The 27,423-nt window shown below is 43.7% G+C and overlaps 1 protein-coding gene and 1 long non-coding RNA gene across 8 annotated transcripts in view; one reads left to right on the top strand and one right to left on the bottom strand.

The window, feature by feature from the left end:
* CSF3R (colony stimulating factor 3 receptor) overlaps window positions 1–27,423 on the top strand; it is a 353,819-nt gene that overhangs the window by 251,540 nt on the left and 74,856 nt on the right. The gene's annotated exons all lie outside the window — the stretch shown is intronic.
* On the bottom strand, window positions 661–25,822 carry LOC311423329. 7 transcript variants are annotated; one of them, XR_014685655.1, is made up of 8 exons: window positions 25,179–25,386; window positions 25,043–25,076; window positions 24,799–24,911; window positions 24,253–24,442; window positions 23,225–23,285; window positions 15,725–15,875; window positions 2,034–2,131; window positions 661–1,869 (listed from the first exon to the last, which is right to left on the bottom strand). It is a non-coding gene; the product is annotated as an uncharacterized lncRNA (long non-coding RNA). The 7 variants fall into 7 exon arrangements; XR_014685651.1 differs by lacking the exons at window positions 23,225–23,285; window positions 25,179–25,386 and adding an exon at window positions 25,581–25,822 and having other exon boundaries at window positions 24,273–24,442; window positions 24,799–24,851; window positions 24,950–25,076; XR_014685656.1 differs by lacking the exon at window positions 23,225–23,285 and having other exon boundaries at window positions 24,273–24,442.

The raw sequence follows: 27,423 nt of genomic DNA, 5'->3' as shown, positions 1-27,423 counted from the left end.
ATGAATATTCTTCAAAGGAAAGTAAGCATCTCTACATCTATTTATACAGCTATTCTGTACTTGTACTCATACTTCAACTCACAAAAGCGGGAGTTTAATTCCCTCCTGCACAGCTCTTGCTTCAGGGCTGCTCCGAGGCACGCTCCCAGCCTGAGGGATGGCTGCTGCGCACGGCCAGCTGCGGGCCTCGCTGGGTGACAGACCCAGCCCTCCTCTCACTTGCCACCTCCTTGCCTGGCAGCCCTTCTGCTCCTCTTCTTCGCCCTTACTGCAGGAGGCTCGTACAGAGAGCTCTGAACCTGACCTGGCAAGTCCTGAGCTTCTGGAGCAGGGTTGTGCGCAGGAGCTCCCCACAGCACTCGGTGGCAGCGCCGTGTCTTCCCAGCAGGACTGGGGCTGGTTTCTGATGTATCTTCGTTCATGCATATGAGCTACACCAGGGGAGCTTTACCATTTGGAAATACAAAATCTGGTTTTCTGAAGTTAAATCTATCACAACTCAGGTGAAATCAGTGGGAAATACAAATGCACAGCATTTCTGAGAACACAACACTGCGCGCATTTTCTAAAAAATCCAAGTGAGTTGTCGTAAAAATCCCCCTGTGAAATTTCACTCGCTCTGATGTTTCTGTTTCTCCTCACAAAAAAATCTGAAGCAACTTGTCTTTACCCCAAATTTGAGCTATTTATTCATAGCCAGGCAACCAAAGATCAAATTTATCAAACAGATTTCATCATGTGGAAAGCACAGCGATGAAGTCTAAATTGCAATTGACTGAATTTTGAATTAAGCAATCAACTGATTAATTACTTGACTTTTGTCTAATAAAGTAAAGTGTAAGTGACACGGCAAAAGAGTTACATTCCATTACTGCAGCTTTTGCTTTCCCCTGCTGCCTGGCATGGAAATAACACTATCGTCTGGTAATTCCAATGAAGAGATGCATGAGACTGTCAAAAACACCTATTATACCACTGTGCCATTATTTTTTCTTGCTGTACGTCTTACAAAAGAGGGAAAACATTGTGTGTATATATGTGTGTATATATATATACACACAAACAAATATTCTGTTTCTCCACATAGTAAACAGCAAGTGCCAGGATATCGTCAATTCTAGCACAGAACCTATGATTCTATGATCCTTCGTCAACATTAAAGTAGATCCAACCCATTGCATCTTTCAGATTGATTTCACCCTGATGAATGGGAGATTGTCAGAGTGGTCAGTGCTCCCAAATACATTAATCCAGTCTGAGGTCATCCTGGACTCATTTAAAATAGCTTTTAATGTCTCTGTGCCCCTGTGATACCTCTGATAAATGTCCAGTGGAAGACAGTCTATCCTGAAAGATGTCAAGGCCACAAAAACGAGGGCTGTCAAAAAAATCAGCATTAAAACTTGCTCCATGTGCTGTTTCTCTGAAATCCTTTAAATGGCATTCTTTGCCTGCTGACATTAATCAAGGGTGACATTCTTTGGAGGGCTGAGTGTGCATGTCAAAAGAAACTCTCCAGATCCCAGAGATGCGAATCACCTGGAAGCAGACAGTGCTCTGACGGGTGAGATTCCCCTCTTCCAGCTGATTACTGCACAGCTTCCAGCTGTGAGCAGCACTACAAGATGCCACCAGCCTGGGCGTAGGGAGAAGGGAGGCCTGGCTGCCTCCTGCCCGGGGGCTGGACAAGCTCCCCGCTCACGAGCCCTGTGCCTACAGCATGTCCTGGGCAGCTGGGACAGCAGCTCCTCCACGAGCAGCTCCGTTTTCTTGGGTTTAAGTGAGCCAGGTGGGATTCTGATCCTGTGGCACTTCCATTGCTTCTGTAATAAATCCCCTCTCCACACCAGGCACAGGCAGCCAAGGGTACTGTACCACAGAAGGACAGTACCATAGTTTTGGCTTTCATTTTTCCCCATAACCACAAAACGTATACTTATTTTTAGCTGCTAAAACCCAACACATTTCTGTGACTTTTACTGACTCACAGCCCTTAGCTGATCTCCACTTTTTTCCTCCCATCAGCCACTGACCCACAAGAGAAAGCTGGTGGCACATCTCCACGTGCTCCCGTAACGCCCACTGATGAAGAATCCCCCATGCGAAGTCCCTCCCGTGCTGGCAGCTCCAGCTGGAAGGGAAAGTACACGTTAACATTCCCATAAAAAAAAGGAGTTCTAATTTTAGCAAATGAAAAAATAAATGGCTACAGGCCTATATAATCTACACATCAGCACAACAAGATGCTTAGTCAATAAAATAGTTCAACTAAGTGATCTCAGCATGTAATTCCATAAGGATTTTTTTCAGAGGGAAATGCTATCATTTTCCATTTCTGTTTAATGAATCATGTGAATTATAGTAACATTACAAATGGTTCTCTTTGCAGCCTATTAGTTTGTTTCTGTAGGGTTCTAATGGAAGACATGCTTCATTTAAATCTTAGCTTGCCCCCAAGCCATAAAGAATAAATTGTATTATCATAAGCAGTTACCTTTTAAAATGATCTTATCTAAAGAAAGTATTCTGCTTTGTTGAGGAGGGTTATTACCATTTTAGGCAAAATGCTGCAAGCACTTCACTTTTTTTAAAATATAAATTGCAGCAGCAAAGAGACCAAGGGGCTGAAACTGTCTGGGCATCCTCTAAGCATGAGGATGAACAACATCTTCCCAACACTGCTGTTCCCATCAGCAGTAAATTGAATCGTTCACAGGTTCACAGAGTTTAAGGCCATAGGCAACAGCACAATCACTTAGTCTAAAAATCCCGTGCATCACAGGCCACTGCATTTCACCCACTTGCCCCTGTGCTGAAGCCAAGAGCTGGTGCATTTGACTAAAACGTAGCTAGTGTTCAGCTGAAGCCTGTCTTCTGAAGAGCCTCCTGCCTGGGTTCAAGCGCTCGGGTCAGGAGAAGAGGGCTTCACCCCTTCCAGGGGAGGCTCATCCAAGTGAGGGATCACCCCTATCCTCGCTGCTTTTCCCAAGTTCTCTCTTGATATAGCCCTGAAACATCACGAGTATTTCTATTTTTACTGCCTACTGTCACAATTTCACAGCAGGGCAAACACTGACTATATTACACACACATTCATATAGGAAATAAATTCATATATTCATAAATTCATTCAAGATAAATGAGAAGCCGCTTGCAAGTGGGCCTGAGCAGTCATCACACACCTAGAACATCGCGGTGCTGGGCACCCCATGGTGCTGGGCACCCCATGGCACTGCCCCCAGGAACCCCATTTGGCTCTAATCACCCCACAAAACAGATGAGAGAAGCCGCAGCCCAAGCCAGAGTGGATCCCCAGGAGCGAGAGGGTATTTGCCACCTGAGGCTGGACCAGTTCATCTCACTCAGCAGATCCCTGCCCAGATTCTTCTTAAATAGATTTTGGTGACATAGACTCAGCACCTTCCAGGTAGGGTAATCCCATGCTCCACCAGTTTTATAAGTGGTAAGTGTTCATAATATTTGATTTAAACATTATTTTTTTTTTCTATTCAACTCCATTTCTTCTAGACCTGTCTAAAGTGACGGGAGACTTTCCTTGCAGTTATGTTTTAAGCATTTGAAGAACATTCTGCTCAGTCTTTTCTGGACTGAGTAATTCCAGGTTCCCTGATCTTTTCACGTGGATCAGCATTACTTCCCTACTTGGAAATTAGGTTAGAAGGCATTGGATGTTTTAGGAACTTTTAAGCAAGCTAACTAAAAAGTACAAATAAAATTCATGAGTTTTCTGAAGCCCGCCAGGACCACTTAGCTGAAGAATGCTCTATCTTGCTCTTTTTCAAAGATACAGCATCTTTGATTTGAATAACCCACATCACTAAGCCAGTAGCTCTCCTGCCCAGTCTAATACATGCACTGAATCAGAAAATATTATGGTCCAGGCAAGAGCATGGACAACAGAAGAATCACTTCTGGTGATGATGGGTCGGTGCTGATAGAGTGTTCCACTTCAAGATGCTTCGGTTCACGAGCTACTACGCAGGTCACTAACTGCAAGAAGCCTCCATTTATTCCGCATCCTATGCCAGGTTTGTCATATGAATCAAGTGATATATATTCATAGCCCAGCTGCTATTTGGACCAACACGGTCCAAACAGATGAACAGCAGTGACAAAAACACCAGGTAACTCAGTCACCGTGCTTCTCAGTAGGAATGAAAATAAATAGGGAATAAGAATTCTTGCTACTGTCAAGAAAAATTAGAGTGCCATCAATTTAATGCAGTTTTGCTTTTTCAATAAAAATGCATCTGCTCTACCACACTGAACAGTAATAATACCCTGTAAGGCACGAGGTCAAAAGCCTTCTAATGACATACTGGGAAGTGTGCATTTGTTTTGCCCACCTTGTGAATGACATTCTTATTTAAAACGTGAAAGAAAATACATACCCCTTGGGGAGGAAATGCATTACACCACTATCTATTGTGGCTTTGACACAGGATGGGGATGACAGGCTTCACAGGGTTATTTTCTGCAGTATGCAGAAAGTGGGCGTTAATTCCTAATTGTGTACGTACAGAAGCACACGCACCCTGGAAGCAATGGGTTGCTCACCACTGGGAAGCACCAGGCAAGAACACATCGCAAACTTGCCAACTTTATATATTCCAATACACAAGCAATCAAAATAAATGGTATAGAAGGCCCTACAAAAGGCATGTCAGCTGCCACACCAGGATAAGGGCTGTCCTGGCAGAAGGCTCACTTGTCAGAGTACAGAACTGCCTCCAAGGCCTTGTGACACTGAGGAGAGCAGCCCTGCTGGGCTGGTATCCTGCACACTGCCACACACCGTCCACCCTTTCTTTGTTATCCTGCCTGAGAATGGGCCCAGTGGCAAATGCTTGGTAAGACCCAAAAAGCAGCATGAGCACCAGATTGGTGACAATCCTGGGAGGGAAAGGACATCACCCACCCTTGGGATGTCCTCTGGGCTGGGTGACCACAGCACTCCCATCACCTGCCAGCCTGGGGCTGAGCACAAGCACTCCCAGAACAGAGCATCCTCCCAGGGAGGTCCAAGCCTCAGTGTGTGAGGGCTGGGAGGCCCCCTCTGCCTGTTTTGCTTTTTCAGTAGCTCCCTGTCACAGAAACCTGCACGTGAAATCCAGGCAGGAGGGGCTGACAGCTTCCAAAGCTTTTGCTTGCCAGCTGCTGGGCTGCAACCAAGCCCTACCGCGCTGAGCTCCCTGGCTACATGGCACAAGGAGAGGCAGCAGCTGTGTGCCAGCACCTCCTGCACTCGTGACTTGCTTCTCCTGGACTGCCCCAGCTTTGTGCCGCAGGACCACGTGCCTCCAGGCTCACCTGAGAGCTCTGAGACCTGACACTGGAAATCTGGCCCAAGCTAACCCTCCACAGCAACAGCACGCCTGCCCCAGTACAATTATTTCTGTGTGTTTTGGTATTGATCACGTCCTTGATCAGACAGCTTGGGATACTAATTGTAATTATTCCTGAGTTCCAAGGCAATAAAATTGCCTGGAATTGTCAAAGGGTAGTTTAAGGCACAGGGACTCTGCAAATTAAACCACGCTGGCAACTTTAAAGAGCCGCCTAATGGGTTTGGCTCTAGCAGATTATTAACAGACTCTCCTGAGAAGTCCTGCCATGGGGAAAGGGGCTTCCTTTTATGAACTACAGAAAATAAGTTAGAGTTTTCTCTCCTCTTTGTAGGTAGAAACAGCTCTACTATTCAGAAAAATGAACAAATTTCCAGAGAAAAAGAATAAAAAATTGGGCCAGCCTGCAGTTGCACAGGAGCAGCTCGTCCCCAGTTGGCAGCCCAAGCGTGCAGGCTCTCCACTGAGAGTCTCACTTGGAGGCTGGGAAAGGACAAGAAAGGGGCAGGGGGGAAGGAACTCGAAGTCCTGTTCCCAAATGAACCCTCTGAGATCCAGGGATGGGGAGAAATTCCCAGTAGAGCTCAACTGGGGCAGGAGATTGTCGCATTAAAACCCTCCAACACCATGTGCCTTGCCCAGGCTCCTAAGGGAAGAGGTTTTCAGATTCCAGGTGGGATTTCTCTGCCCAGGAAGAACTGAGAACAGCCAGCAGCCTCTTTTCCTCCACAGCATGCCCACTCAGACAGGAACTGCCCTGTCCCAGTCTTCTTTCCCCTGGCCAAAGACACCGCATGAAGTGTAAAGCAGACAAAGAGATAAATTAAGTGATAGTAAATAAACAGCAACTCAATGTTAAAATTCAAGGCCACAATCAAGCAAAGAAATATTGCGGTCCTTATCTCTACACACTCTGCTCTGCCACTGATGCCAGAGGCAGGAGCCTTTATGGGACCAGAACGTGATCTGTTCGTAATTGCAGAAGTCTCAAACACCAGGCTTTTGTTCCTACAGAAAAGTTTTGCCTAAGAGCTATTTAAATTCCAAGCAGCTGCCTTAAAAAAAAAAAAAATAGCAACTAGAAAACAACTTAATATGTAGGGCTTTACTGCAGAGGGCTCATTATTGACTGAAAAGACAAGAAATAATTATGTTGCTGAACAATACATTTTGTCCCTATCTGAAAAGTTCCAGGGACTAGACGATGGATTTGAGGTGAGTTCGTGCACCTCAGCACAACTCCACCTGCCCTGGGAGCAAGTACCTTGAGGAAGCTGAGATCTTCCTCTTCAAGGCACTTCAGTGCTTGCCACAGGTAGAAAACAAACAACATGCAAAGGGTAAATACAAAGAAAGGACATGAGCAAGCCTGTGGGCTGGGGCCAGAGCATCGGGTCTGGGTAAGGATCTGCTGGGCTCAGAACACCTCCCCGACGTGTGCCTGCTGGATGTGTGGAAACTCTCCTACTTGGAGGCACTTTTCATCAATTATCTCAACCCATCTGGCTCCTTCTCTAAGTTGCATTGATTATGAGCATCCTGTGCCCTAGAGATAAAAACCACCAGCCCCATTTCCCCCCTGTGCCTTCTCCATATTGGCTCATAACATGATGAGACTGGTGATGAATAGCCTGCTGGGAAATCAATAAGAGCACAGACATGTCACAGCCCCAAGATTAATGGAACTGACTTGGCACAGAAAACTTTCCTTCGTCTGCACAGCCAGCCCACACCGCTTGTCACTTCAAGTTTCCCTAACCGTGAGCACAGATCTGACTCGCGTGGCCATCCCCTGAATTTCAGCGATTTCCAGGCCTAGCTGCACAGTCACCACACCAGGTCCACATCAGAAGAGACCCTGAACACTGAAAGAAAAAGTATTTCAAGTAGTTATGAGCAGAATACAAAAATGACTAAGCAGGAGGCCCCAAACACTATCTTCACAGATTGGTTCTGGCAGGGTAGCAGCTGTATTTTGTTAATGATAGATAATCATTTTTGGGAAGGCCAATTAACTTTTCAATTAATCCATCAAATCAGTCCCACACCTTGCTTCGGTTTCAAATCTGATACAGCTCAAAACCACACTCCTCCAGTGACTGCTGCAATTGCCCATGAAGGAGCTCATTGCTAGAGCACCTCTTCCACATCCCTCAGGCATCCGAGCATCTGTACAGGAAAAGCCTCAATCTTTAAAAGTGAGAGGAAAATAAAATACACTTCTGTAAGTCACAACTATATGTGTGGGGGAACTGAGCAGCAGCCAGTATTCCAGAAATCAAGCAGTAGCAATGAAAGGGAGAGCTGAAAGACAGGACACTGCACAGACCTAACTCTCTCTCTGATTTAAGACACTGTCTCAGGGAAGACCAGCATCTGCTGGTCACTTTCTGACTATTCTGTTAGCTCTGCGAGGGCCAGGGCAGTTGCACATGGCAGGTCTGGAGAATGCTCAGCCCTATGGGCCAGCACTCCTGGAAGATGCTTCTGAGAAGCAGGCAGGGCTGCCCGAGATTCCTGTATCAGGAGGCAGAGCTGGGCACATTTACCATCTTGCCTTCTTTGACCCCACTTTTGTTCTTCCAACAGGAGAATGCTCCTCTGGTAGCTTTGCATTAGCTCACGGCTGGTAACACTCCTGTCGTGCTTCAAACAAGGCTTTGGGCACACTCCAATGCAATGCCTGTGTAGTGTCATGGCAGGTTATCACACCCATTTTATAAATGTAGAAGCTTATTCAAACATCAGTCCCTTTCCCCAAAGCACCAGAGCAGATGGCCCACCAAGGTCATGCAGGTGCTCTGCTGCCTCCATGAGATGCCAGCAATTACTGAACAATCCCCAATCTCACTCTGGGGCTTGCTAGGGTGCTGACTAGCTTCAAATCTTAAATGTCTTATGTACACAACTCCAAGCACTTTATCCAGCCTGAACAGTCCTGCTCTTGCCCCTAAGCACCCATACAAGCCTGCACAGAACTGATTCTCATACACAGCATCCAGCTTTCAAGTCTCAAAGTGTCCTACGGAGTGCAGTATCCCTGTTTGGAAAGCCATAAAGACGTTTCTGTGGCTGGCTACAGCAATTCCTTCATCTGTTACATTAGGATAAATAATACATGTCTTCAAAATTACCTAGATAAGTATTTCTCCATTTGGAGGCCTCTGTAGTGCTGCTTTCCCAAACACAGCCAGAAAAGCATCCCCAGCAGCCGGGGGGCATGAGAGGAGCACATGCCACCCGCATCCGGACAAGACATGACCAGCTCCAGCACTCCCAGGCACCACGAGGGGCTGCAGCTGGGGTAGGAGGTTAAACATTGAACTCTGCTCCTTCTGACACTGCTTCAGCCTTGATTTGCTCTTCCCAGCTTCAGCAGGATGTCAGAAGCTAGGGATTTGCCTCTGGTTTCTTTAGCAGGCAAAATCCAGAGCTCACTAACGCTGAATTAGTGTGTAGCTTTAAAATACATGTGATTTTGGAAGCTTTAAGATGAAGTTTAAGATTTGCACCAGTTAATATAAAAAGAAGCCTGGATCAAAGGTCCAAAAAAGGATGAGCCCCACCATAGAAAATCTTTACAAATTAGTATTTTTTCCTGTGACAAGAAAGCCATTTCTCGGCTGTGCTACTTGCACAACATTTCTAGAGCCTGCTCTGCCTTCAGCGAAAGTTTCAAGGATTTTCAATCTATAACATGCACCCAAAGGGTGTGTAATTAGAAATGCTTTTGATTAACTATTAAGTAGCAAATAACAGCTGCCATTAGGTACGGATTAACAAGGTCATGCAAACTCCAAGAATCTGTTCCGACTCAGTGTGTTCAGCCAAGCCTGTTTTCTCTAGCTCCTGCGGAACAACGCGGTCCAAGGCTGCATTCCCTTCGTGCTGTATCGACACCTCAGCACTAACGAAGACGAGCACCACTTACACTGCACACTGCAAGCCAAAACATTTCAGCATCCTCTCCCCCTTACTGTGCAACCTCCAATTACATTGTAATACACTGAAATAGGGCAGGGTGTGAACAGAGAGCTGTCCCAGTCATTTAACTCCCGATAAATACCTTGTAGTTTTAATAACAGGAATTTTTTACCAATCATTATGTATGCAGAACTGCACCTAACTCCTCCTGTCGGGCAGGGTAAGTGGAGGATTTCAGAGCATTAGGGCTGCACCACAACTGCTGGTAGATTTCCCACCTCCATCCTCAAAACCTTTTCATTTCTCCCCAAAGCTGCATGCTGCTGATGCAATTGCAGGGCACAGCCAGCAACCCCGGTGCACGCTGTGTACCCACAGCAGTGCCAGCCTGTGGCACCCACCACAGCCACCACCAGGCAACTGAGGTGCTCATATACTGTCTACTTGTCACTTGGCCCTTTCAGCACACCTCAGCCAGCACCTGCGAGGTATGTATTTAAGCCCCTTCATCCAGCCTTAATCACTTTCAGTCTTTAGAAGTCTTTGTTTCCCCCTCCATGCCACCGGTTCCCAAATAAATGACCAAAGGACTCTCAAGCCTTTCAGGAGCACACCCTACAGCTTGTTTTGCAGGACCTCCAGCAAGCACAGCAGGCCTCCGTGCACAGAGGCTGCTCTTGAAGCACAGAAGAGAGCAGTTGCAATGAAGTCAGAAGCATTGCACACTGCCCCCAGGGCTGCACCTTCACCACAGCTCAGGTCCAGACCTCTAGGAACATTTTCCAGTCCTCGGCAGGCAGAACTTCATCCTTAATGTTGCCAATTACAAAAAAAATAATTAATTAATTTTCAACCTGTATTCATGGGGCTTAGAAACCACAGTACAAAGCTGCCCCACTCTATGTAAACTAACTGGCAGCACTGGAAAGCCAACCTGGATCCTGGAAACAGAGGAGTGGGAGGGAAATGAAAGCATGTGTGTAAAATACAGATAAGAAAGCAAATCCCAGCTGTCTTCCTTATCAGCCCTTCCTATTTCTCTGGCAAGAACATGTAATTTTGTGCCGTAATAGCAAAGGTTGGAGTGACTGCTGTCACATTTGAATGATACTGCTATAGCTTCCCTCTTTATATGTATCTGAAATAGGAATCTTGGAATCCGTTCTCTGGGTACCATTTGTTTTCCAATGCTTGTCTTAGTCCCTCCTTTTCTATAAAATTCACCTTTCTGAAGCACGGGTCTGAGATAAATAACAATACTGCCTTGTGTGTTCCGAGCCTTTCAAAGACATCGTATTATTTATTCTTTCAGTGAGGTATAATTTGCGCCCGAACATGAGGAAAAACTGAGACCAAAGGAATAAGATTTACTCAGGCCAAGAGCAAGTCCCTGCTGTAACAAAGTTCCTTCTGTCTAGAACTGAAATATACACCTAATTCCTTCCTTCCTGAAAGGACCAGAGAGCAGGCTTGTATCAGAAAACAAAGGTAACAGTATGATTTTATCGCCTCAATAGAAAAAGCACAAGTTCAGAGAAGCAGCAACTGCAGGTCCAAAATAGTTGGCTAAATGGGAACAGAGCTGCCCAACAGAGAGGCAGTCCCAAAGACTCTGCTGAAAATACAATTAACAGAGCACACAAATCACCTATACAGACTCACAGCTGGTTACAATCTACAAATTTCCCTCTGAAAACTTTACAAAGAATCTGTTCAACACTTATACATTGCAGCCTTAAGCACAGACTTCATTCCCATTCAGATCTCAGGAGTTATTTTTCTAATCACCAGAGTTAGCACTATACGCAGTATTATACATGATCAGATTTGTATGAATGGGAAATAGGAATTTCTAGACAATCAACAATTTTGCAATGCAACTGTAAGTAAGAGTTGAATTAATCTTTATATTTCAAATCTTAAATCTTTATTTAATGTGTACCTAAGGACATAGCTTAAATTCTGCATATGCACAGTTGTCAGGTTTTGACTAAATTAATGCTGTAGAAAAAAAGATTAAGTGAAATAAATTCAGAGACTCGTGAAATTACACAGGCATTCTTTCTACCCAGAATTACAGAATGAAACTAGTTTCACTTTTCAGAACCCTAGAATGTAGCTTTCAAGAACTCCTATCTGCTTCCTCTGCGTTAAAAAGAAACAACCCAGTCTTTTTTCTGCATCTGTTTCATTAGAAACAGACCCAAGCAGTGGGTCCAGCACTGCCCTTGCACTGGGAGCAGCGCCTTGTTACTGCACGCTCCATTTCCCGTGTGACAAACACCTTTCAGCCCCACTTCCCGAGCTCTGCCACTTTTGACTGATAGCAGGAAATTGAACTGCACTAAGCACACATTAGAAAATCTGATAAATATTGTTTGGAAATATAATTGAGGTTTAACTGGAGCATGAATTTTTCACTCAGAAGCAAAGATTTCTCCACTTATTTATGAGAAAGATTTAGTGTTACAAACAACGATGACAGTTAAGATAAATGTTAACCTAAGTTAGGCTTTTCCTCATAACCTGCAGAGCCTTCTATTTTAAAAGTGCTTTAAGTCACCGCCACACGCATCACTAGGCAGAGCTGCAAAACCTCGACAGAACACCCCCATCCCCTGCCCTTTTCAGGCGAGGCACTGGCTGCAAAGATCAGAAGCACCTTTTACATTTGGGGTTCAAACTCCCAAGGAATGTTTTTGAGCTTCAAGCTGCAACTGAGGCTTGCTCTACCCTTGGATCAGGTTTTGTGTCAACACCACTTCCAACACATCGGTTGATAGCTTCGCCATGAATATGTAAGAGCCAATGTTCACCGAAGTTGTTTTATGATGCACGAAGACTCTTCTCACATGGCAGTTTTGCTCTCAGCCTGTACAACACTTCCACAATATGAAGAGAGAATCAGATCAAGGTGGCTGTTATCTAGGTACCTGGGGTAACTGGAAAAGGCCCTCGTTTTTTTAAGCTTTAAGTAATCTTGGAACTTTCTTACCTACGATGCTGACAGCCTGGTGATGAGAACTGCACAAACTGTTGTCAGCACCCAGTTTGCACCCGGGCCGTGCCAGGCACTGTGCAAGCACACAGAGCAGGCAAACCTTACATCCCCGAGGAACCCAGCCAGCTACACTAAGTGCAAAAGCATCTTTAGGTGGCCACGGAAAAGCTAATTCCATGTGATTATCCGACTAGTTGACATTAAACAAGATTTACTTACATACTCTCCTCTCATCTGTGTTTCCATAGGTTTAAGCCTGCATTTGAATGCAACAAGCACTCGCACTTGAACCACAAAAACATGTGCTGCTCTAATCAGCTCCACTAACAAGGAACCACCGGCATCAACCAGTGTTCTATTAAATCAAGGATGAACATTAAAAATTCCCATATAGCATCAGGTCAGAGCCAGCACCGGACTCGAATGCTAACGGCTTGCCCTCCTGCTGTATCTTTCTATTAACACTAGTTCAACTGTGCAAACAAGATAGTAACAACACTCCACTACACAGCAAATGCTGAATTCAGATCCCAGCTCTGTGCCTCATAAATTTTCATCCTGGCATCACTTCTTGTTCTTTTTACAGCATTTTAAAAATGTAGGTTATCCTTTGCATTTTAAGCAGGCACAATTGTATCAAATGCCTGGATTTTACAGCAGCTGAGATGTTCCCAAGTTTGATGAACTGATCTCAAGTGAGATAAGTTATGTCAGTTGCCTGCTTTGTCAGTAAATCAAGAGTTGACATTTCCCTGATTTGCAAAGGTTTAATGTTACAGTGAAGAAAAGTATGTTCTTGAAAATCTGTATGGCAAGGTTAGATTAATAAGCAATTTAAAGAAAACGTCCCCACGTAATGGGCTTGGAACATCCAAACTCAATTCTGGTTCATTGATGTTTCTGAGGTTCTTTTTTTAGGAACTCCAAAAATGCTGTATAAAACATTTTATGGAATATTCCATCTATGTGCTCCTTTGCTTTACAATAATTGACAACATTTACATATATTTCCATGTCATACCATCCCATAAATTTGCATATATACGCAGGTAAAACTGCTTGCATTTAAACATGCTGCTTGAATGAATTTTGGGAGCTGAATCACATCTCCAATCCGAGCTGCACGGCTCCTATAATAACCCTCTCCTTTGAACTGCTGCACCCCCTTGTACCTCCTGCTCCCATCCGGGTAAGCTTCTGGGTGCCAGCCCATTCCTGCACACCCACTCTCCTGCCATGTAACGTGGGGAAAGCTTCCCACCCCGCGGGATGCCTTTCTGCTCACCCAGCACACGCTGAGCCCAGGCAGCAGGGAAGCCTTGCTGTCTCAGCAGTCACACAACCTTCCCCCTTGAAGCAATTTCCACGCTGATTTGTTTCTGGTCCCCAGAGAGGAAAGTAGTGCTGCTGGAGCTGGCTGGTGGGCAGGTCCTCGGAGCCTCTCCCACCATGGTTAATGGGAATGCTTATTTCAGCAGCTACTGATAAACGGGAGGGATTTATAACTCACCCCGTGTTTAAATATTGGCAATGGTTACTTTTCTAGGGGTGACTACACTGGAATAGCTTAAGTACTGTTCAGAAGCCCTGTAAGAACTTGATCTGTTATTAAAGGATACGCATGGTGTGAATTTATATAGATGCAGAGCTTTTAAGGATTTTTAGTAGGAAACTAAGGAAAGCACTAAGGCACTAAACCACCTCTAAGCGAAAGGGATTCACCACCGATTGCACCACCCTGCATTTCCCACAGTAAGGTCCCCATGAACCCCTGGAGCACCAGTGCAGGAAGAGCATTGAGAGCCATGCCCTGCATCAGTGCAGCTCTTCAAACCAGATGCTGCAGAGATGAAGCCTCACAGCTCAGCTCCCCAGCCCACCAACCCTGCAGAAGGCCCCATGCTGCCTTCCTCTCATCATAATTCTCCTGCTCTTCTCTGTATGCTTAATTGACGGAAATGCAGGTTTTGGGTGGTGACACTGTTCAGCAGGGCAACACATTCTACTTTAATGCAGAGCTGAAGAGAGTGATTCTACCAGTTTTCATCTTGTGAAGCCATCCTTAGACTTAACCCAATTTATCCCAGTTTGTCCATACTGTTTTCTGGAGCTATTTTTACTGCTTTGAAGCCGTGCTTAAAAAGCACAGATGGTTCCTGAAATGAACCAAAACAAACCTTACTTGAGCCGGACTGGGAACAGTTATATTAAAGTGTTAGATTTTATTTATTTTTTTAAATCACTGAAGTGATTTAGAGTTGCGTTTTGATTTACATTAACTAAAATGTACTGGTTAGCAGCAGAGATGCCATGAATTTCAATGTGACATTTGGCAAGTGTACTAACCATCTGGCCCCTGCGAAGTGTATGCAGGGCCTCTCAGAGCCTCGTGGGGGAAATGTTCACTGAATTACACGTTGATCACCATCAATAACTTTTTTATAGGACCAGTCACCACAGAATCTGATTGAGCAGCGGTTTTTGCACGGGAAGTAGACAATACAACAATGGGAGGTTACACGCACTACTTCAATGTCCTTTTGAACACAACTGAGATTTTCATGGCAGAGACTGAAGAACCTCAAACTGAAGGCCTCAAACCTTCAGGGAGCTGCACTGGAAGGCAGCATTTGGGAAAGAGAGGACTTTGAGCTGCCCAAATCCATTCCCAAAAGCAGTGTTCTGCTCTGAGCAGATATCATTTTTAATAAGTAGTAGTAAAGCAGAAAGAAAAATGAACTAGGACAACTGATTGAAAAGCCTGTACCACTGAGCACCCAGAGCTGCCCAGGGAAGCAGCAAGCGAGGATCCCTCCTCTTGCATCAGCTGCTCTCGAAGTAACAGGGATTGCTCATCTTTGGGACTAGAATTGAGACCAAACTGAACTCTGCTGGCTTAATTAGCTAACCATAAGTAAACATGCCACTTGAGGGCATAGTCACAAAAGACACTTCTAGGCAACTGATATTCTTCCCATATGTGCACCTTTTCGGACCTCATTCAGTGTCTGCTTTTAAGGTAGAGCTCTACTGAAAGCAGGTGGCAGTGGGGCGAAGAGGATGAGAATTAATACAAGAATACATTGTTATGAAATCAATTATTAAAAGCAAGAACCGAAAACTTAAGGACGCTAAGACCCAACTCCTCATACAAATACTTCTGGTAATGTATAAAAAGAAATTGAGAAATTGCAAGATTATCTGTGGAAGCAGAATGCAGCTCTAAGCTTGTGAGATGGTACCAACAGCTCTTTACCTTGAGCTTCCTTTGTATTACCAGCATTTGCATTACAATAGTACTCAGAGGCTGCAGCAGAAGTCAGCCTAGCATTGTGCTTAGCATTTCACCAATAGAAATAGATAATTCCTGCCCTGAAAGCTGTGGAGTTCACTCTTACGATGGGAAGAGGAAAGATTATAATTAACTTTTTACCACAGAAGGACACTTCAGCTCATATATTGAAACTGAGCTCAAATCAACCCCCATCTAGTTCAGTCTCAGCACCAGGCTTCCTCTCCCATCCGCCAGGCTCTGTTTTTCCGTGTCCTCTCGAAGCTGAGTGAAGGTTTCTCTCTTTTGAGCCCTGTGGAAGGCAGGGATGGCCACAAATGAGGTAGTGTGGATGGCACAGTAAGTTAATGAACTGTTAGAGGTCTCTGGACAGTTGACTTCTGGGTTACTGTAATCCTTGTGGTTCAGTTTGTTTAAACACTTCACATTGTCTGCCAGGTTTGTAATAAAAGGTCAGAGGCAAAGAACAGCCGGAGAAGGAAGCAAGGTCAGAGAGCAGGAAGCTTTAATTTCCAGTGCAAGCAATAATATAAACCCAAAAGTCAAGCGCAGCCATCCTCCACATGGTAAGCAGCCAGCATTCACCTAATACTTTTCCTCCCACATCTCAAAAACCATCTCGAAAAGCCACCGAGAGACCCCATCCACTGCAATGCTGCTGCACCCAAAATGCCCTTCTCGTGGCTGCAGCTGAGGTGAGCATTTCTCCTCCAATACATTAGTAAGAAGCCTGGAGGAATGGATAACACCAGAGAAAGACTCGGTAGCCGTAACCATGCCAGTAGGACAGCTTCACTGAATTGCCCTCTGGTTTCTGAGCACCCCAAGCCCACCCAGGAGGGTCCAACAGAGTCCCCCCCTGCATGGCCGGCACGTGGCACTTCGGTGCCTGGAGCTGTCCAGGGAAGCAGCCAGTGAGGATCCCTCCTCTCGCCTCAGCTGCTTTCTGATGGCAGGGAGTGTCATCGCTCATCTTTTGGACTAGATCTGAGACCAAACTGAACTCTGACGGCTTAATTAGCTAACCATAAATAAACATCATTTACAAGACCTAAACATTTAAAACGCCCTGTTAAGCATCTGAAACATAAATGCTTAATTACAGACTAGCTCAAGATTTAAATAACACTGGGATAAATGCTGGATAAATGCTATAGAGCAGCTGTCTATGAATATTTTACAATGAGATTGCTCTCTAGTCTCCATGGACCTGGAGACTATCAGGTTAGGAAGAACACATTCATTCTTCACAACGCCTGTTCTTCTCTTTGCCTGTAGAGTGCAACTGCCCATCTATCACTGCTAGCTCTGCTACAGCTTGCTGAAAGCTTTATCCTCCCTGAAGTGTCCACAACGAACCCAGATATTTGGGTTTCCCTACTGCTGTGCTCAATTCTGCTCCTCTTATCTTCCCTGGCTCTACTCGATATCCAGCTAAGCCACTAGAAGGATTCCTTCGGCTGCAGAGTGCTCTGGAACAGATCTCAGGACTTATTAATGACCATCTTTAACATCTACAGAAAAGGCACAGTTTTCATTTCCTTTAAAACCCATTTACATTATTTGAGTGGTATAAAGGGACTTTAATACCCCCCAAAATAAGGCCACAGATGGCTAAGTGGCACATCTTCAAATTACAAAGATAATGAGAAATCACTGGTAAACCTTTTATTCATCCACTTCAACCCCAGCACATTACTGCACTGGTCACTGTGCTTGTGCTGACCCCGGCTGACACCTCCACTGCTTTGTGGATGCAGGCCTGGGACCTTTCAGTAGGGGAAGAGCAGCATTTGCCTGGCTTTGCCCAGCTGATCCTGAGATCTGTATTTTGGATCATCCTGGTTTCTCATGAATTATGTGCAGGTGTTAGAACAGCTCGTGGAAGCTCAGCTAAGACCACCACTGCAGTGGGTGCAAGGCAATACTAGAGAGTTTTTACTCCAAAGAGATGAAGAAAAGCCACTGCTGCTTTACCCATGACCAAGTCCCTTTGTCTGCCAAGTTCCAGCACCATGCCAGATCTCACGCTTTGATACCTAGAACGCAGCAAAAAATGCCTCACTGATGACATTCCTATTCCACCAGAAAAATTCAAGATGTCTCTGGTTTGAGTTAGAACAATGTACTCAAAACATAACTATTCAAAGGCTTTTGTCCCAAGTATTAATATGACAGTCACAGGTCCCATTTAATGTGAAATGTGAGCAAATAGACAGCGACTGAATCAGCCTTCAAAGAACAAAAGCAAAGCAGCTAATTTCACCTTCAGATGAGTAACACTCCATCCACTGAATCTGCTGAACATCTGCAGTGTATTGATTGCACTTAAACAGCTGCCTTTAGAATGCTAATTTCAGCTCTGTCTCAAATTCAGCACTTCTTTCCACAGAAGGCACTAGCTGCTCAGCTTTTTTTCTGTGAAGTAAATGGAGCAAATGATTTTTTTTCTTTAACTACAGACTAGAAACTTCATTCCAATTAAAGTGACAGTAATCTATTAGTTAAGGAAATAAAATTCTTACTACAGGAAGGGAAGGAGATACTTAAGCCTGTATTTCAGTTCATTCTCTATTAATGATGAACATTTGAAGCCTGGCAGAAATAGATCTTGCATTTATTGCTATGAGTATATTAAGAATTAACAGCAGGCAGAACAATAAATAAAAGCCAAACATCTTCACCCACTCTTTGCCAAAGTTCATGGCACAGCTGGGTTGACCAGAAATCTGTACCAATGGAATACGAGAGCAAATCAACAAGGTCTGCCAAAAGCAGGGCAGACCCTGGTTATTTGGGCCCTGCCACGAGAAGATGTGGAAGATGCCCAGTGGACAAACTGGGAACACAGCAGAAGACTCGACTCCACCACCCTGCAGAAGCAGCTGCTGCTTCCCTGATCCCTTGGGAAAGGGCTACCGGGAGGTCAGGGTCACAAAGTCACTTATTTGTGTTGCTGATACTAGTGCTGAAACTAGGCTGTTTTGTTATTCTTTCATTATGATTTTTCCTCTGGTGGTTTCTTCCACTGATTATTGCACCAACTTAAGGCTCTGAAATCCCAAACAGTTTACAGCGCTACAATAAATCTTCAGTGTAGTCAGTTTGCATTATTTCCCCTTCTCTGCATGTATTTTATTCAATGCTTCCAGATTTAGGTACAAGTGCCAACTGTACTATCCTCTTGGGAGACTTCTAGGCATATTTTTATTAGCCATCTTAGATCAAAGCAGTTAATTTGTATTAGTGTAAATAAAATGCAGTGTCTTAATGAGAGGCTAAAGCTTCATTTGATTCTTTGTATAGCGCATCATTTGAAAACACGTACGTAAGTTTCCACAGCCTGTATTTTCTACTTAGGTTCAACCATGTACATTCCCTATGTAAAGTACTTAGAAGTCTACAAAGAACTTTGAAAAACATAAAGTGCACATTTTCATTCCATCTTGTAAGATTACTCTTCTCTCCACTCCCCCCTCCCAAGAGCTTTTCTAAGCAACAACACACAGCACAAAATTCTGTTCAGTTTAAATAACTATCCACACATTCAGATGATTTTTTGAAATTCTTCCAAACTGCTTTGGGAAAGAGATCAGATTTTGAATTACTGTGCATACTGCCTTGAAATATCCAGCTCCCAGGCCCTGAGAAAAGAGCTTTGCAGAACTTTTTTTTTTTTTTTTTTTTTTTTTTTGCCAAATCCAGCCAGCCAAACCATGCTTTGATCCACATTAGCACACACTACCCACCTCTGGAGTTCTAGTATGACTGTTCAAAGCAATCCAAAATCTCTACACAAAGTCCCAGCCAAAAATTCTACTTTGATGGATGCCAAAGCCAGTTCAGAATTTTATTTTGTCACACATTTCGTAGGGAGAACTTGAATGCTTTTTCCCTTACAGAAATCTGTAGTTTCCAGAGCACTCATTTGAGAGAGCCTCTCAAGTGGTTGGGACCTGCAGCGTATTCCAGAGAGCTGATGAGAAGCCCTCTGGGTAAGGCAGCATGTGCTACAGAGCAGGGTATACAAAGCCTAACACAGACAAGTTCCTAAAACGGGGAAGGACTGAAGACCTGCGTAACAGAAGATAAGGCTGCCTACAGCAGCCCCACACACCACTCCAAGCGTGCTGGCCTGTTCACAGAACAGCACAACGAGTACACCACGCCACACAACTGCCAGGTTCACTATCAAAAGAGCTTCTTTGAATGCCTGTGCAACCCATTACTGCTCCTGCCTTTCCTGGTTAATGCTGCTAGCTGAACAGCCTGCAGAGGTTTTCCCCCGCAAACACTTCTTCCACTGACAATTAAGCAGATTTATGCACACAGTATTAAGGAAAGACTGGAGCAGATTCTGTGTGAGCAGAAAGGATTCGTCCTTCGCTGCACACAGCCTCCAGCTGGCATCAGGGCACTCCACAGAAGGCCAAGGGAGGAGCAGCACCTACAAATCAAGTTTCAAAAACCAAATCATCCTAGAAAAATTATAATTTGAATGATGCTCCTGCCCTCCCAGGACTCAAGCCTGCAGCTTCGGGATCTTTCACCCATCTCTTAAGAGACCTAGCCTTGATCAGGCCGTGTCTGGGGCTGAAAACTAACAAAAATTTTCATCTGGTTTCAGCTCTCAAGTAAGTATTCTTGAAAATTCCATCCTGAGCTTCACGTGATTTGCTTTATGAAGCAAACTGAAAGAATTCAGAAGTTTGGAATCGCTTCTACCAAATGTACGTATTAGCAATTTTTGCTATGACCTATTTCTCAAGCATTCTCATGTAAAAAGTATTTATGGCAGTTCTGCAGAACGAACTGAAATTAGAAAAAATCCCTGAATAGAGCAGAACACACATTGTGGTTCATTTCATTATTTAAATGTGTTCTTTTCACTCTAAACAGCAAAATTAAATAAAGAAGGAAAAGAAATATTCTAGCCTTCAGAATATTTCAGGAGTGACTTGCATTCATATCTGTCTACATCTCTATATTCATGCATATAGGGGATGAGGATGCATCAATTCTATCTAGCAAATGGAGTTAATTCTCATACAGAAAATGTGCCATTTAAATTCCAGAAGGGATAATGAACAGCACTGGAAAAAAAGACCACAAGAAAAACACGATAAGCAATTGAAAATAGCTTTCAATGACTACAATGTATTTTTCTAAATCTGCTGTTATTTCATTTGCTGGAGATATGGACACTTGCCCAGTCTGCTGGAGTAGGTAAGTCAGTGCAACCTATCAGCCATCTGTTCTAATTGGACATGCAGCCTGAAGAAACATTATAAATATGCAAAGAACTACAAAAACACCCCGATGGAATAGCTGGATAACAATAGCTTTAATTTTTCATTTGTTTATTTGATTTGCCTGTAATGAATGAGTTACTGGAGCGACATCTGGAATAAGTGAAATGAGACAAATGCAACTTTAGGGCAAAATAAGTCTGCTAGAAACAAATCTGCATTTTTATTTTTGAGACTGGTTTGGTTTTTGAGCTGACACTTTGCTCAATCATCTGCACCGCTTTGTCATGAATAGGTGGATGGGGATCCTGGTTTTGTTTATGTATTAACTGCTAGCTTTGAGGGTCTCTAGTTAGTCTGGTAAACTAGACAATTTCATGGCCCTGTCACTCACAATCAAATTTTCTGATTTAATGCTTGGAGCAAACCAGAGTCACTACACCAAATGAACTGAATGATGTATTGCATTTTGCCATCAAAGATGTTGAAAGTGTTTTTCCCAGATCTCTGCAATTCAATGGCATCAAAAAAAGCATAATTGCACCTGCAGGGCAAGGATGGATGGACTGATGCAAAAATCACTTGAACAAAAACTGTCATAATTAGAAATGACAGGGAGCTGAAGGTAGCCAAACCCACACCGGAGCTTTGCCACATAGAAGGGAACTGACTGCACATTAAGGCCTTCAGAACCAGTAATTTTAGTGCTTTCATACAAACAGGAGACCAAAAAAGCCACCAGAACCACATGAAAGCAACCAGCTGGCATTTAGTACAGGCATCTGCCCAGAAGACTTCTTCCATACAGCTACCTATACGGCACACCACAGCAGTCTTCTGGCAAGACCAAGCGCAGCGAAACTGAAGGCTAGGAGAAACCAGACAATCTCCAAGACAAACATCCTTGGGTCCTGCAGTGTTTGGCCAAAGCATCCAGATGATCCTCAGATCACTGATGCAGGACACTGCATTTGCATGTGACATGTATTAATTTTGCTTGTATTTCAGTTTGGGGAAACTGTCTTGGAAGAACAGAGCAGTGACAGCATCTGCATGTTTGCAGGAGACCCATGGTGGTGAGGTAACTGCTTCGAACAACACCTATTCTCAACACCAATAGTTCAGAAACATACATCTTTTTTATTTTAAAGATGTATTTTTTTTTTGTATTATTTTTTTGTATAATATTTTTGTATTTTTTTTGTATTTTTTTTTGTATTATTTTAATACATCTTACTTTGAGCAGCAATTCTGAAGAGCAAAATAGCAGTCTTAATTAGAAATTAGATAAACAATTACCATATTATGTTCAATCTTTCTAATGTGCCTGGGTACACAGAAATAAAAACACAAAATGCACAGTATATTGTAAGGAGAAAAAAAAAATCCTCATATATAAAGTTAATTTTCAGTTAGCTTTACCTTTGATGTCTCAAACCGTTCCCCAAAAAGCAATTCATCTGAAACAGGCGGATGATTTGTGAAATTGGAGGCATGAGCCTTGTAAGCTTAAAGAAACCTGGATTTAACCGTGTTTCACTATCCCCTGGTCTACACACACACACAGAGCACTCACCACCCTCACCTCCAGCACGTGCAGATTTGGGTCTGACACAGACTGGAACAGTTGTTTTAATAGTGCTGAGGTTATTAAGATTTTTATATCCTACCACAAAAACAATGGGAATCCAGTTTCCAGCAAGTAGGTATCATTCTGCAATGCTAGTTGAGGCATTAACTTAAGCATAAAACAGGAGCCACCCCCAAGCAACCCATTCTTCCCCAATCACTTCTCCACCATAAGAAAAGGCAATAGATCAGCAGCAAGATGCCTGATGTTTTCAAGAATATCTTCGTCACATTCTTCTCTAAGCTTTTTATTTCTTTGCCTGTGTTATTTTTATGGGATATTTAATGGAAGGTTTCAACAACCGCATCACAGAAAGAAAAGAAATAGGAAAAAAGAATAATTAAATTTTTAAAGGTTCTTTCTGAAGGAAAATGGTCTTATATCATTTTAAATGTTTAAAATCTAGCTGACTCCAGTATTTCTCATGATGACTTCAGCAACTTGGAGAGCAATTTGAAGCTATGAAGGAAGCTGGGAAATACAAGCTATAGTAAAACTACATGGATTACCCCATTTGAAGGGAGAAACAGCAGAACATATGTTCTCAACTTCAGAGAAGAGTTTCATGAACCACACCATACTGCTATGGGCCAAAGCAATCAGCGCACAGCAGTGAACCACTGATACAAGGACTTCGATGTCTGTGGAAACCAACTGGAGGGATGGGGAAGTGTCTTTCACCATAAGAAATGCATCTGCAGAGGCGCAGAACACATGGAAAAACTGCAGCTTTTATCAATAACAGAATACAAAATTACTTACCTTTTCACTTACCGTCCAAGCCATCAAACTGCATCCGTAGGCATACTTTTGACCACTAGGGCTGTGCACCCATGCAGCCAGGAGAGAGAAAGGAATATCCTCGGTCCGTGTATCAAAGTAGAAAGTTTGAAACTGAATTCATTGCTGTGTGGTGTCCCAAATGCTGTACCTGAGCCCCATTTGGTTTGTGATGTGTGCTGGCAGGGAGTGCCAGAGGAAAGTGGGGCACTGGTGGAGTGTGCTGTAGGTAGCTGGAGACTTCGTAAAAGTTGCTGAGCAAAGTACTATTTGATAGAGTGCTTATTTATGTGTTGTTGGTTTTTTTTAAGCTTTTTAACATATTTTGTATATAAAACATGCACGGTAAGCAGTGTGGTGTTGTATATGAACCGAGTGCAGAAACATAGAGAGGAGAATGGTTTCTTTTGAACTGGAGGTGATTTTCAGTTTGCAAAGCTTGCCTTCAAACAGGCGGTGATCAGTTTGCAGCCGGCAAAGCGGTAAGTTCAAGGGGGTGCCTCAGGTGGTGAGGGAGAACTATGTAATTCCAATAGCTTTTGCAATCTTGTCAATTCTTGACAAAAAACAATTGCTATGGTGTAAGTACAGCATGGCCTGAGTAGCCTGCTTCTCTGGAAATGCAGTTTCAGTGCTGTTCCTGGCCTCTGCTGTGAGGGGAGGATTCAGCCCTGGCATTACAGGACAATGAACAGTCTGACATCTGGAAGAATTTGAGAAAGACGGTAGCAACAGCACAAAATATCATGGGAAGCACCAATTTATTGACTTGGGTTCATGTGGGCTTATTACTTCCCATACTGTCAAGAAATTGTAGGTTTTGTGTCCAAGTATCAACCTTCAAAGACAAATTTACAGAGGCATTTAACACACCCCCAGGGAAGCCACTCTGAGGCTCAACACTTCTCCCCATTAATAACCAGCACCTCACTTCAAAAACAATTTTTTTCTCTCACCTCCAAGCCAAGAGAACCGCACCCTCAACCACTGGCCCCTCATGACAGGGGCACCGGGCCATGCCATGTCCTACCTTTCGACCACAGGCAATGAGTCTGGAGCACTCCTCCCTCAGCAGCAGCCTCCACACAGCAGCAGGGTCTCCACGTGGTGGTCTCCTTGAGGCAGAGGCTCCAGTGGCGTGCATTCAGTCTTTGTATGTGCTAAATAATTCCTAGTTTTCTACTTAACTAATTCTCCGTGCTTGGAGAATAGGTAGGAAGGAAAAAAAAATAACTTTTGTTCTGTTTTAATGCCAGAAAGATAAGTTTAGTTACACTTGTTGACTTTAAGGTGTTAATATCTTTTATTAGAAAATAGATGCATTGTTGTATGAAAATCTCTTCCAATACCAATTTTCAATTCATTGCAAGATCCTTTATTGTTGAAGGTTTTTTACATAAAGTATCTGCAGAATAGCTGATGTTAATAAACATTTGCAGATGTAATATGTTAGAAAATGCAATAAAAATGGGGGAGTTTGCCCCAAAAGAGACTCAGGAAGAGATCTTAATACTTGTTCATTTTTTAAGGTGATAATTACTTTTTTTCTTTCTTACCCAGTGCTGATGAAGGTCCTGGAGCTGGCATAACCCTGTACTGCTGGGGACAGCTGTGACCAAGGAGATGAGGTACAAAAGGGTTACTGGGGGTGCCCTGTGCACAGATATGACTTCTTGTGATAAAATCAAGGATAAAAAAGGCTCTTACTTCAGCCACAAAGCTCATCCAAGCTTCTGCTTCCGTACCAAGGAGTAGGAAAGCCATTTCTGTCCTTATTCTCTCAGAATTGAGACTTGTTACTTACTGATACTGCTAGTCCATTTTTGAACTCACCCTGGAAGATAAAAAATACTCATAAAATCCAAATTACATAAAAGCTACAAGTAGGAGCAGGTGGGGGAATGAATGAGATTATATCTGTTTGGGTATTTCCCACCTGGTTTTGTTTAAGGTTGTTCTGTTTGCTTTGTTACTGGTTTTATCCCCTCCAAACACCACTCCTTATTACATTTCTGTTTGAAAAGTAGAAAGGAAAGATCTGGGCCCATTATCAAATTTCAGGGCCCTTTTCAAAGAAGAAATTCATAAGGGTTCTGTGAAAAAGCTTCTTATCGCATTTTTTTCTAAGCTGATAGAAAATACAGCACTACTAACTGTGATAGGAAGCCTTTTTTCCTGGTGTTCCTAGGCCAGCACTAGGACGATGATGCTGACATTTACTTTCACAGACCCTGCAGAAGTATTGTAGAAAGTCCTGGGAAATCTTAAAGCAATAAAGAAGCCTTCCCTTCCTTCCTAGTTTTTAGGGTACTAGATCACACTTACTACTTTTCCAGACCTTAGAATCATGTGAAAAACTGCTTCTTGGTGGTGTTGGAAACACTTCTCTACATGGTCACAAGATTCCCAGTTTTTTTAAGCAAGCACCAAACAAAAGCTAAAAGTCAGATGACGAATGTTGCCACCTGGGCAGCCCTGTTTCACTGGCCAGAAAGGAGGGAAGCGGGAAGAAGAGACACCTCTTAAGGGGAAGTCAACTTCAAAAGAATAGCAACTATTGAGCTTGGTTGGAGCTGTGAGTGAGAGCTGAAGCAATGTGTTTCGCCTTGCCTATTTGGGCTCTTTTAAATGAAGAAGGCTGGGCTGGGAAAGAGGGAGGAGGAGCAGAAAATAAAAGAAATGTGGAAGCTAATCCCAAGCACTGTGAAAAGGTCATATGCTTCGATATGAGTAATTAATTTTCTTAGAGCAATGTTGAAAAGGTTAACCTGATTTATGGAATGCAATTTAATTTAAAATGTGTTGTGTACCTTGTTAAAAGGGTCCAATTATAGCTGCTAATTCTGTGGACTGACACATGTGGTATGGTCTGATAATAACCCAGTGTGAGGGGGAATATGTGCCTTTCAATAATTAGACATGGCCTATTGAAATTTGAGGGGAAAGGGGTAGAAATGCTGGAGGAACTGTTTTCTTTGTATCCAGGTCCCACAGTATTGTCTTTCATTTACCTGCACTGTGAAGTACTCAGTAATTCATTTCAAGTCAGGTTTGCATTCAGAGTGGCAGTTTGATATGGGTAAAATGTGTGATATTTACAGATTGTTCCACTTGTCCCTTTGGCATAGACAACAGGACTCTGATTTAAATGGCCAGACTGCCCTGTGACAGGAAGGGACCCTTCAAGAGCAGCTCACACCATAGCCCTGAGAGATGTCTCATTGTCTAAAGCAACTGCCACAGCGTGCTTCTGGAGTAGGGGTCCTCAGCTGGAAGGGCTTGTGGTCTGAATCTGCAGTCTGGCAATATTAATCACCCTAATTCACTCCTTACTTAACTGCTCATCCTTCCTGGGCTCTGCAGCATCCCAATTACCCTCTGCTCCTGGGGAGTGTGTGCCTGGCATCCCCCAGAGACCTGCTGCTGTGCCTTGCTGCTCCGCTCCTCAGCAGCAGGGAGCATGAAGCACCCCGTGATGGTGCAGCCCTGAAGCCATGCTCTACCCAACCCGCAGTGAAATGTGTTTTCCTCCAGTACCTTATTTTCTGTCAGTCTGTCAGCATGCAGTGTCACTCCCATTGTGTTTTGTAGCCACTCCTTCAGTGAGCAATTAATGCAGTGCACATTAATGCAAAGTGACTAATAGCTGGGGAGGGAGGCATTCCTGCATGTAGCACATAATGTTTTGAGCAGTGTTCTGCATTATTCCTTCCAACAATGAGCTTGTTCTTTGCTCGATATGCTTAAGATTAATGGAGGAACAATTGTAACCCAAGGAACTGCTTGACAGAATACATTTGTTCCTAATGCGTGGTAAGTTGCTGCCAAAATAGCGTGGCTACAAATGGGCGCTTTGGAGGTGGTAGCCCAAGCTGCAGGAAACAAGCAACTGTATTGTCTTAGTTTGAGGGCTCTCTGGCTCCAGGTGTAGCAGTAGTTCGCTGAGCAGGAGGGATTCTGCCAGGGGAGGAAATCTGCAGCTAAAATACTCCTGGTTGCGGTTTGTCATAAAGCTTAAAAAAAAAATGCCCTGTATTCAACATGGAGGTTGCAGTCAAAAGGAGTTTCCAATGTCAGAAACACAGCGAGATTTGTACAGATGGATTTCCAAATTATTGTAGGCTGCAAGGGCTGAGCAATTGCGACATGACAGGGACTGTCTCCTTGCTTCCTGGTACCCT

Source organism: Aythya ferina, assembly GCF_964211825.1.
Source record: "Aythya ferina genome assembly, chromosome: 24".
NCBI classification, from domain to species: Eukaryota; Metazoa; Chordata; class Aves; order Anseriformes; family Anatidae; genus Aythya; species Aythya ferina.
Note: the sequence above shows the minus strand (reverse complement) of the source record. Positions and strands in the feature narration are given on the sequence as shown.